At 36.1% G+C, this 12,511-nt stretch overlaps 1 long non-coding RNA gene across 1 annotated transcript in view; it reads left to right on the forward strand.

Annotated features, from left to right (window-relative positions):
• The window catches only part of LOC135964762 (uncharacterized), a 71,825-nt gene that overhangs the window by 24,200 nt on the left and 35,114 nt on the right, over positions 1-12,511 (forward strand). Inside the window, exon 2 of the long non-coding RNA XR_010577363.2 lies at positions 6,893-7,015. This is a non-coding gene — a long non-coding RNA (uncharacterized lncRNA). The remainder of the gene's footprint in view (positions 1-6,892; positions 7,016-12,511) is intronic.

The raw sequence follows: 12,511 nt of genomic DNA on the forward strand, positions 1-12,511 counted from the left end.
CAGGCACTATAAAGGAATTATCCAATCAACTCTGCATAACAACCAGCTAACAACAAAATGACAGGATCAAAAGTTCACATATCAATATTAACCTTGAATGTAAATGGGCTAATTGCCTCACTTAAAAGGCTTAGGGTAGCAAGCTGGATAAAGACAAGACCCAGCCATCTATTATCTTCAGGAGATCCATCTCACATGTAATGACACCTACAGGCTCAAAGTAAAGTAATGGAGAAGGATCTACCATGCAAATGGAAATAAATGAGCAAAGAGCAGGAGTCACTATTCTTTTTTTTTTTTTTTTTAAGATAGAATCTCGCTCTGTCACCAGGCTGGAATGTAGTGGTGCAATCTCGGCTCAGTGCAATCTCTGCCTCCTGGGTTCAAGTGATTCTCCTGCCTCAGCCTCCTGAGTAGCTGGGACTACAGGCGCCTGCCACCATGCCCAGCTAATTTTTTGTATTTTTAGAAGAGACGGGGTTTCACCATATTGGCCAGGATGCTCTTGATCTCTTGACCTCGTGATCCACACACCTCGGCCTCCCAAAGTGGTGGGATTACAGATGTGAGCCACCGCAGCTGGCCAGGAGTCACTATTTTTATATCAGATAAAACAGATTATAAACCAATAAAAATTAAGGACAAAGAAGTGCATTACGTAATGACAAAGGGTACATTCCAACAAGAAGACTTAATTATCCTAAATTTATACACATCCAACACTGGAGCACCCAGGTTCATAAAACAAGTTCTTCTTGGCCTACAAAAAGACTTAGATAATCACACAATAATACTGGAGGAACTTCAACACCCCACTGACAACATTGGATAGATCATCAAGGTAGAAAACTAACAAACTCTGGATTTAAACTTGACACTTGACCAATGGGACTTAATAGACATCTGCAGAACATTGTATCCAACAACCACAGATACATTCTTCTCACCTGCACACAGAACATATTATAAGATTTACCACATTCTTTGTCAGTCTCTGAATTAAAAAAAAAAAAAAAATGGCCAGGCACAGTGGCTCACACCTGTAATCCCAGCACTTTGGGAGGCTGAGGTAGGTGGATCAACTTCAGGTCAAAAGTTTAACACCAGCCTGGCCAAAATGGTGAAACCCCGTCTCTAGTAAAAATACATTTGTTTTTTTTTGCACCTGTAATCGCAGCTACTGGGGAGGCTGAGGCATGAGAACCACCTGAACTTGGGAGGTGGAGGTTGCACTGAGCCCAGATTGTGCCACTGCACTCCAGCCTGGGCAACAGAGCGAGACTCTGTCTAAATAAATAAATAATTACATTTAAAAAATTGAAATCATACCAAGCACACTCTCAGATCACAGTACAAAAATACAAATCAATATCAAGAAAATCTCTCAAAACTACACAAATACATGGAAATTAAATAATTTGCTAATTAATAACTCCTGGGTGAAACTCAAAATTAAGACAAAAATCAAAAAGTTTTTTGAAGTTAATGAAAATAGGGAAACAACTTACCAAAATCTCTGTGATGAGCTAAAGCAGTGTTAAGAGGAAAGCTTATGATGCTAAACACCTTCATCAAGAAGTTATAAAGATCTCAAATTAACAGTGTAACTTTGCACCTAAAGGAACCAGAGAAAAATGAACAAACCAACTCCAAAGCTATCAGAGGAAAAGAAATAACTGAAATCAGAGAAGAACTGAATGGAATTGAGATGCAAAAATCTGCGTGAAAGATCAATGAAACCAAGAGTTGATTTCTTGAAGAAACAAACAAGGTTGATAGAACAATAGCTAGATTAACAAAGAAAAAGAAAGGGAAGATCCAAATAAATACAATCAGAAATGACAAAGATGACATTACAAACAATCCTGCAGAAATGCAAAAGATTCTCAGAGAATACTGTGAATAACTTTATGCACACAAGTAAGACAACCTAGATGGAAATATGTGATCCACCAAGATGGAATCAGGAAGAGACTGAAGCCCTGAATAGACCAATATTAAGCTCTGAAATTGAATCAGTAATAAAATACCTACCAACCAAACCACCCCTGGACCAGATTAATTCATAGCTGAATTTTACCAGATGTACAAAGAAGAGCTCATATCAATACTACTAAAAGCATTCCAAAAAATTGAGCAAAACGGGCTCCTCCTTAACCTATTTTATGAAACCAGCATCAGCCTAATCCTAAAATCTGGTAGAGACACACACAGTAAAACAAAACTTCATGCCAATATCCCCGATGAATATACATGCAAAAGTCCTCCACATAATATTAGCAAACCAAATCCAACAGCACATCATAAAGTTAATACACCATGATCAATTAGGCTTTATTCCTGGGATGCAAGGCTGATTCAAAATAACCAAATCAATAAGTGTGATTCACCACATAATCAGAATTAAAAGAACAATGCGATCATCTCAATGGATGCAAAAAAATGCTTTGGATAAAATTCAATATCATTTTATAATAGAACCCTCAATAGACTAGGCATCAAAGGAACATACCTGAAAATAATAAGAGTCGTTTATGAAATCCCCCCAGCCCACATTATACTGAATGAGGCAAAGCTATATTTCCCTTGAAAACTGGAACATGTCAAGGATGCCCACTCTCACCAGTCTTATTCAACATAATATTGGAAATCCTAGCTACTGCAATCAGGCAAGAGAAAGAAGGCATCCAAGTAGTAAAAGAAGAAATTAAACTATCTGTCTTCACTGATGATATGATTCTATACCTAGAAAACCCTAAAGACTCTGACAAAAGGCTACTAGAACTGATTAACAATTTTAGCAACGTTTCAGGATACAAAAGCAATGTACAAAAATCAGTAGCATTTCTATTCACAAGTAATGTCTAGGCTGAGAGTCTAATCAAGAACATGATCTCATTTACAATAGCCACAAAGAAAATGAAATTGAAATTAAAATTAAAATGAATTTAAAACAACCCCCATTTAACCCATTAATTCCATTCTTGGATATATACCTAAAGGAAAATAGGTATATATAAATAAATTATACCAAATAAACCACATTCACTGGTATATTCATTGCCACACTATTTTTAATAGCAAATGGAATCAACCTAGGTGCCCATCAATAGTGGATTGGATAAAGAAAATATGGTATATATACACTTTGGAATATTACATGGCCATAAAAAGAACAAAATCATGTCCTTTGCAGCAACATGGATGGAGCTGGACGCTATAATCCTAAGTGAATTAATGCAGGAACAGAAACTGCCTACCACATAGTCTCATATATAAGTGGGAGCTAGTCCCTTGTTTTCTCATAGCAGTGTCTGGGTCCCAAGGGCGGGCATCCTAAGAGAGACGGAAGAACATATTGAAGTTGTATCACTTTTTCTCATTGGCCTTGGAAGTCCTTGCATTCTATTCATTAGGAATGCTTCACTAAGGCCAGCTCACATCTGAGTAAATGGGAATTAGACTTTTGATGGATGGCGTGTCAAGGAATTTGCCTATATGATTTAAATCCACTACAGCACCTAGTAATAATAGCTACCACGTACGAAACACTTAAATATAGCGAGCATTATTCTATAGCCCTTACTTGTACTCAGTTATTTAATCCTCATGACAATCTTATATTATTATACCTATTTAACATATAAGGAAATCTAGGTGTAATAAGTTAAGTATTTTACTAAGACCACACTGATAATAATAAGTGTAATCACTATTGAAGGGCTGACAGTTTGGCTCCAGGGTCTATGTTCTTAACCACTATGCTGAACTGTCTATCTATTGTACTGTCTGGAATATAGGCTAGACCAATATACATTTGTTTAACGGATAAACACTTTGTATTTGGGGCTTTCATCTAATGCTAGTAAAGCCACTCCTTAAGTGAATGATTTCATATGTCATCCTTCATTGGATATTGAATGGGAGATATGCTCCTATACAAGTGAAGAAAGAGCAATCATGGATTGCCAAGTAAGTGATCAAAGTACCTGTTCAGGGTGCCTTTCATTTAGGAGCTGCTTTCCTTAGGAGGTACCACATTCTGCTACAGTAACTCAAGAGCCTGGATATCTTCTAAATAAATACATTATAATGGCAGTCTCTCTCTCTCTCTCTCTCTCTCTCTCTCTCTCTGTGTGTGTGTGTGTGTATCTCACACACAGTCACCAGAAATCATTGAAAGAATCCAACTATTTATCTTAGATTTTTCCTCTATTCCCAAAACTTGTTTTATATCAATAATACTCACTTTAAAAGAACATTTAGGAGATAATACAGTCTTTACGGAAATTTTTAAAAAGAGCTGCTTAGATGATACAGTTAGAGTCTATGAAGAGCCACCTTGTGGCAAAAGTTAGCATTTCTCATTTGTGTATTTTTAAAGAAAAAATTATTGAATAGCAAAAAGTATTGATATTGTATACAAGTCAGATAAAATGATTTCTGAGATATATAGTGTTGATTTTAACAGCAAATATTATTCAAAGTCACTTATTGAGAATTTAAGAAACCCTAGAGTAACACATGCAGCAGATGTTACATCCACCAATGAATTTATATTTTAAATAATAATGATAATAAACTCATCCACTAGTTTATATTTAAAATGTAATTTCATTTGTATTTAAGAGGCCCCAGTTGCCTCATAATACTCTCAGTTTCAGCACTAACGTGGGCCTTAAAAATGAAAACTTAATAAGTATATTCAATTAGATTTTTTGATATTTAATTTTAATAAAGCTTATATTGTATATTTCAATGTATTTACATAACTTCAATTGTAATCCTGTATGAATAATCAAGAATATTAAATTTCATTTTTGGTTCAATTGTACCATTGATACCTTTGCAATTTTTCTTCATTTCCTTTCTTATGCTTTGGCAACTAACTAAACTTTTCTTTTTCAAATTAATTCAAAATTTTTAAGTTTTTCATAAAACTTTCCCATTTAATTGAATGTGGTGGGAAGTTTGCAATTTTAATGAGTATTCATAATGTCCACTCAAGAATAAATAGCCACACCGTTGTAGAGCTATCTTTCTCTTTTCCTTTCTCCACGGGCGCTTTGAAAACTTGCTGGAAGTGCTGAGGTTAATTCAGCATATTACTATCTGCCCTTCCCTTCTCCTACTCTATCTAGTTTCCTTCATTCCCGGTCTCCAAATTTCATTTGATACCAGTGCTTGGCTGGTAATGGTGGGGGATGGGGTCAGGATAGGTGATAATGATGTAGGTACTGGCATGGAAATATAGCAGGGAGATTTGGAATCTAAATATCATAGATAGCAAGAAGCATAGCACAAGAAGCAGGAATGAATTGGAATGAAAATGAGAGAAAGAGAAAACAATGGGTCATGCTGTTACTCCTCAGTAACAAAAACTCTCTGTGGTTCCTGCTTCTTTTCCATTCCTCAGAACTCTTCTTCCTCTAAAACCACCTCTCTCATCCAACCTCCAGTCTTAATTATTTTCCTTTCACCAGCTCTCAGTTTACAGATTATTCTTAGAACAGTGGTTCTCAAACTTTGGATTTCAGGACCATTTCATGCTCTTTAAAATTACTGAAAGAATCCCAAAGAGCTTTTGTTTTTGTGAGTTATACAGCAGCTCTTTGTCACCATCATATTGAACTTGTTTGGTCTCGGTACGGAATTCGCAAGTTATCATGTCAGGCCAGTCGAGTGATTCTTTTTGTTTTCTTTGTGTTTTTGTTGCTGTAACTGGAGTGGGACCCTGTGATGCAGTGTGGATAGCTGCATACAAGCATTAAGACTCTTGAGAAAATACAGTGCACCAGGAATACTGCTGTGAAAACTATCAGAGAATAATGGCAAGAGAGTGAAGTACACTTCTAATAGGAACTCTCATAAACTAAACAAATTAAAATCAGACAAATTTTAAAAAATAAGCCAGAAGATGAATCTACTTGTTTTAACCAAGTAGCTTGTTTGTTGATTTCTTACAATGGAGCTGCTGTCCTACAAGACACATGTATCTAAGTGCAGCAAGAGATCTTAGCCATCACCCTCCACCTTCTGCCAGCCTCCCCACCCACCCCGCCCCAGTTCAGCCAACAGGCAGTCCAAAGCAATGCTGTTATCTAAAAAAATCTTAGCAGGAGGATTTTAAAAGTTTGCTGGGCAACTAAAGCCTTTGCAGTTGAGTCAGATATAGTAGCTAATGTTTAAGACAGAATTTTAATCATATCTTTACTTACATTTATGCCAAGCCAGGGAAGGAGTATTCCACCAAAAATGCTCTCTAAATCTCAAAATCTCTCTACATGAGAGATTTATGACTGCTGACAAATTCCTCTTTATTTTATAGAGCAAATTAAGAGTTGTAGATCAATATTTAGTTTCCAATTGGATATGGAGTGACAATGGTACTGTTAGAACTTCTAATCCACATTGGCCTCTTATTTTCCACTTATTGAGATATAAAGTTGTCCATGCATGTAGTTGATGATTAAATGCTCCACATATAAAATATCTCCTGGAAGGACACAATAGGTAGTTCCCTGCGGGATGCCTGTGTGTTAGGGGTCACCAGTAGGGAAGCAATACTAGTAATATTTATCCAAGGCTTCTTTTTCTTTCTTTCTCCTTCCTTCCTTCCTTCCTTCCTTCTTTCTCTTTCTTTCTTTCTTTCTTTCTTTCTTTCTTTCTTTCTTTCTTTCTTTCTTTCTTTCTTTCTTTCTTTCTTTCTTTCTTTCTTTCTTTCTCTTTCTTTCTTTCTTTTTCTTTCTTTCTTTCTTTCTTTCTTTCTTTCTTTCTTTCTTTCTTTCTTTCTTTCTTTCTTTCTTTCTGTCTCTCTCTCTCTCTCTCTCTCTCTCTCTCTCTCTCTCTCTCTCTTTCTTTCTTTCTTTCTTTCTTTCTTTCTTTCACGGAGTTTCACTCTCGTTGCTCAACCTAGAGTGCAATGGTGTGATCTCGGCTCACAGCAACCTCCACCTCCCAGGTTCAGGTTCAAGCAATTCTTCTGCCTCAGCTTCCCCAGTAGCTGGAATGACAGGCATGTGCCACCATGCCCGGCTAATTTTGTATTTTTAGTAGAGATGGAGTTTCTCCATGTTGGTCAGACTGGTCTCGAACTCCCGACCTCATTATTGCATGATTAGAAGCCACTGACAATTAAGGAATTGGGGTTATAAATTTGTCTATAAACTTTCAAATTATTTCTCCTTTGGTTTTCTTATTAAGTTTCTGGCATACTTTAACTACAAAACCCTCACTATGGGTCTTACCTATTGTTAGATCTAAACAGTTGGATTTAAACATGGAACTTGATTATGTGACTCTAAAAGCCTCACCTTATAGAAAGCACCAGACGTGAAATTTGAATAAATAGTCACACTGAAAATAATGGTGAAATTTGTTACAGGGTAAACTTAAGGATCTCTAAAATCATGTAAGGATTTAGGTTTAACATGACATATCCAACATTTAGTGCATTTCTCTGTAGAAGCTGTTGATTATCACAGAAGCCTTAATTATCACATTAGCTTGCCACACATAAGCAGAAAAGAAACACAGGGCAACTGGAAAAATAACAAAGGTTGCATGATGACAGAGGAGAGAAATTTTGATCTGTGACCTTGGAAAAGCTGTCCACACCTAGGATGTTGTCTGATTCTGAGGAGAAACCTCTCTGGTAAGTTTTACCTTGAGGTCTCCAATAGGAGTACAGTCCCAAGAGTTTGGAAAGATTCTCTTCAATTAAGAAATGTAGACCTAATACTCAAGACCCTAAAATTTTGCTACAGTGTGGCTGGTGAGAAGAACTTGGGATGGTCCCTTCCAGTGGGGTTCAAGAGCAGTCTTTCTCTGGTGTCATTTCCAAAAGATCCAGTCTCCAAGTTCTAGGTCATAAAAGGTTTGTTTGTCCTCAGTTGGTGGATCATGAATGTTTTCTTTTACTTGGTAAAAATATACTTTGGCATAACAATAATCATTGTTTCTTGATATATTCGGGTGTTCCAAAATATATGTAATAGTGTTATATCTAGAAAAAAGCTATGGTTTTTCTATATTTTATTTTCATAGCCAATGTACTCCTTTACAGAACTACTTTAAAATGCTGGAGTTTCCACTCCAGCCTGGGCGACAGTGTGAGACTCCATCTCAAAAAGAAAAAAAAAAAAGCTGGAGTTTCTACCTGTTAATATAAATTTTCCCAAGAAAAAGATAAGGGACAACATTAAAACTTCACAATTATACTGTAACCCTTGATTGTGTTTTCAGAAGTTGTTTGGGATGAATGAAATTGTTTAGGTTGTAATGAGTTTTAGAGAAGATGAGGAAAATGGATGAATTGGAAAATAAAGTATGTCTCTTAATTGAAAAGAGACTATGATTGTTTCTTTCCAATCTAAATCAAATTATTATGACAGTGGTTTCAGGCAATTGGAAGGAGGAATTATTCTCTGGAAATAATGACCTCATTATATAACAAAAATACAAGTAAAAAAACTTCAATTGTCTTTCTGCTAAAATAAATGATTTAAAAAGGGAAAATATTTGTATTGTTTATCTGCAGAATTCATTTATTTCCTCAAAATAATATACATATAGACATTAGAAGATAGGTGTCTGGATTTTTTTTATTTTTTATTTTTTATTTTTTTTTGAGATAGTGTTTCATCCTATTGCCCAGGTTGGAGTGTAGTGGCGTGATCTTGGCTCACTGCAGCCTTGACTTCGTGGGCTCAAGCAATTCTCCCACCTCAGTCTTCTGATTAGCTGGGACTATAGGCATGTGCCACCACACCCAGCTAATTTTTGTGGGTTTTTTTTTTTTTTTTTTTTTTTTTTTTGGACAGACAGGGTTTTGCCATGTTGCCCAGGCTGGTCGCAAGTAATCTGCCTGCCTTGGCCTCCCAAAGTATCAGGATTACAGGCATGAGCCACCGCAACTGGCCAGGTATCTGATTCTTTACCAGAATTTTCATTTGGGCCACCATGATATGTAAACTACCTAGGCAAAGGAAGTTAAACTATAAAAATACATAAAATATTACATAAATATTTAGGGTAAAATGTTTATGATTTTATGGGTTTATTTTCATAAAAGTTTCAGGAAATTAATTATTAAATTTATAACTTGAATGTAATTTCAGTTTTTAGAAATATAATCTATATTTTCATAACATACATACTACTAAAAACACAATCCCAGAACATGAATGAAATACTACATTGGACACTGAGTGTCCCAAATATTGATGCTTTTATAAAGATGCCATCATTTGCCATCTGGGAGAAGAAATACTTTCAACCATTTATTTTTTAACTTTTAGGGAAAATGATCTCCCTAAACTCCAGTAGTCACTAGACTTTTTAATAATGTGAAAAAGTACCAATTTATAACCTCATGAACAAATACTAATTGTCCAAATCCAGATGTTAGAAATAATTCCTAAAGCCTTCAATCATTTTGCTTTTCCCATTTACCAGTACATGGACCATGCAAATATTATTGAGGCATAGCTTTTCAACTCATGGAGTTATCTTGATCATGACTTCCACATTTTGGAAACTGGGAAATTTGGTAAAATAATGTAATAATACTTACTTCCCTGTCTATTGATCCATCTATCTAGTTAAAATATCTATCGATTGATCTGCCAATCTATTAATATCTCTTATCAGTCTACCTATGGCACATACACAGTGCATGCTGCTCTTCCTTCTACTGAACACATACTATCTTCTGCATATATACCGTGTTAGCTATCCTTTTCTATTTTTGTATAACGTTCTATAGATTGAATATTTAGAAAAGAGGAATTTGGGGATTAAATGCTCATAGAATCATGTCAAGTCAATTCATCCTTAAATTGTGGTTGTTTGAAATATTTTCTTTGTTTTGAACCAGAACTTCAAATTCTACCCTTTGAGCCTCATTGTACTAAAAAGCAGACTTAATCTTTCCTGAAATACTGATCTTGTTTCTAGCCCTAGTGTTTGTTTCTCCTTTCATCTTCAACCCAACCCTCTTCTACAGGCTTTCACATCGAGCTTTGGAGCTTCGTTTTAAGTACGTATCTCTAAACAAAAAATATGTGTGTGTGTAAATACACATATGTACCCTCTCTTTATGGTCACTTTTCTTTCTGTGTTTTGGCTGTTAATCTTATTCTCCACAAGTCTTAGTTGCAAAGAATTCCTAAAGTTGTCACATAAGTTTATAACAATGAGTAGAAAAGGGGTAAAACAATAAATTTGAGGTGATAAACCAATATGATTAAAAACAACCTTATGATTCTAATTCAGATTCTTTCTGTATGCTGCTTTCAAATGTAAATCTTCCAAAAATAGCCTTGCTCAAATCAGTTTCTCAAAACTTTTCATCAGCTCCACACTGTTTAAGGAATAAAGTACAAATAGTATAAAATACCCTTTCATTCATCTTGGCAACTTTATCTACTACAATTTTTTTCATCAAAAACTTTAACAAAATATATCCGGTCATTATTCCCTGATAGTCAGGCTATTGCAGAGGAGTCAGGGTGCTTATGTTTAATTTTTGCTTTGCTATCTCCTCACTGCATACTTTTTATACATTTGTTAAATTGACTCTATTTAACTAAAAAATTATGCCACACTAAAAACTAGTAATAATATTTACTCTGTAGGATTATTTTACAGAGTAAAAGTGGTAATACATGTAAAAACACAAAATTGTGCATGGTACATGGTAAGAATTCAATGTATATTAGCAAAAAATGGCAGGTATGCCTCATTGAGTTTACTTTTAAATACCATTCATTTTTCCTATAAAATCATTACTTTTTTCTCTTTGTTTAAGCCCTCCCTTCCTTCAAGACATATTTCATCCTTCAGTGAAGGATGTAATATCTTTTATCCTTCAGCGATAACTCCTCTTCTGAACTTGTGGGTTTCTTCTCTGTGTCTTTGATGCGGTGCTTAGGTAGGTTGACCACATTATTTTCATTGTTCAGGCTGGGACTGTGGATATGGAAAGTGAGTACTATTGACTATTACACTGAAATAACAGGCATAGATTGAGTCTGACCTGGGCAGAGGGACAGATGGTTACCCTATGAATAATGGAACCGTAAGTGATCAAACCTGTTATTACCAAATCAAGGCAAACTTTATCTTTGTATGCAAATTATTATGGCAAATATCCCATCAACTTAATTATCAGGAAGTGAGTCATCAAAATGAACCTTAGCTGTTTCTGGCTATTCTCAGAGTACTGGTTCTCATCTGGTCCAGCACAAACCCTTCCGTTTCTCCTGTTCAAGCTTCTTCGTTTGATCCTCATGCTTCTGTCTTCTTGTCCGCTGATCTTTAGTAGAGGGCCACTCCACCTGGTGCGGCTGCATTGGCCAATTCCACTGACTCTAACTCTCTCCTCCCCACCCTCACGCTCACATGCTTTTCCAGGGTCTAGAGAGAAGAAACTTTTCTCACTTGTATCATTCCTTCCCAAAATGCAAATAGCAGGCCTTTCTTAATTATCCACAACACAACTGAGACCATTATACTATTTGTTTAGGCTTTAATGAAGCATCATGGATAAAAGAAGTGTTTATATCAGAGAATTCCTAACAACCATTGCCCCTAAATATGCCCACATCTGTAGTGACATGGGTCGGCTGTGTACTCATCTAAATCTCATCTTGAATTGTAGTTCCCATAATCCCCACATGTCATGAGAGGGACCAGGTGGAGACAATTGAATCATGGGGGTGGTTTCCCCCATCTGTTTTCGTGATAGTGAGTGAGTTCTCATGAGATCTGGCGGTTTTATAAGGGGATTTTTTTCCACCCTTTTGCTCTGTACTTCTCCTTGCTGCCATCGTGTGAAGAAGGATGTGTTTGCTTTCCCTTCTGCCAGGATTGTAAGTTTTCTTAGGCTTCCCCAGACCTGTTTAACTGTGAGTCAATTAAATCTCTTTCCTTTATAAATTACCCAGCTTTGCATGTCTTTATTAGCAGCATGAGAATGGACTAATACAATGGTAACTTATAAGCTTGTTTTTTGCCTTGTTTTCAGCCTTTCTCCTCTGACCAGGGACAGCTCAAACCCTACCATTTGAACCACTCCATAATTCTCAGATTTTTTTCATTCATCAAAGGGTGCTTCTTAGAAAGAGGCAAGTTTCCTCTATAATCCAGCTCTCCGCTCACATTCTCTGGTTTAACCCCTTTTAGGATCATTGACAATAGGAAAAATGCTCCTTTTTGGAGATACTCTACCCTATTCCCTAAAGATGTGGTCTGGTTCTATATCCTTGATTAGATAATCATAAGAGCCTAACATCATTATAGTTTTGCAAACTTCGGTATTTAACTTTATTCATCATCACCTTGTTACAAATGTCTGGTACTTCATTATTTGTCTTTTCATAGATAGGATCTGTGGCCAGGCATAGTGGCCCACGCCTGTAATCCCAGCACTTTGGGAGGCCGAGGCCAGGATGGATCACTTGAAGTCAGAAGTTTGAGACCAGTCTGGCCAACATGGTGAGACCCCCGT

This window comes from Macaca fascicularis, chromosome 8 (assembly GCF_037993035.2).
Source record: "Macaca fascicularis isolate 582-1 chromosome 8, T2T-MFA8v1.1".
Classification (NCBI taxonomy): Eukaryota; Metazoa; Chordata; class Mammalia; order Primates; family Cercopithecidae; genus Macaca; species Macaca fascicularis.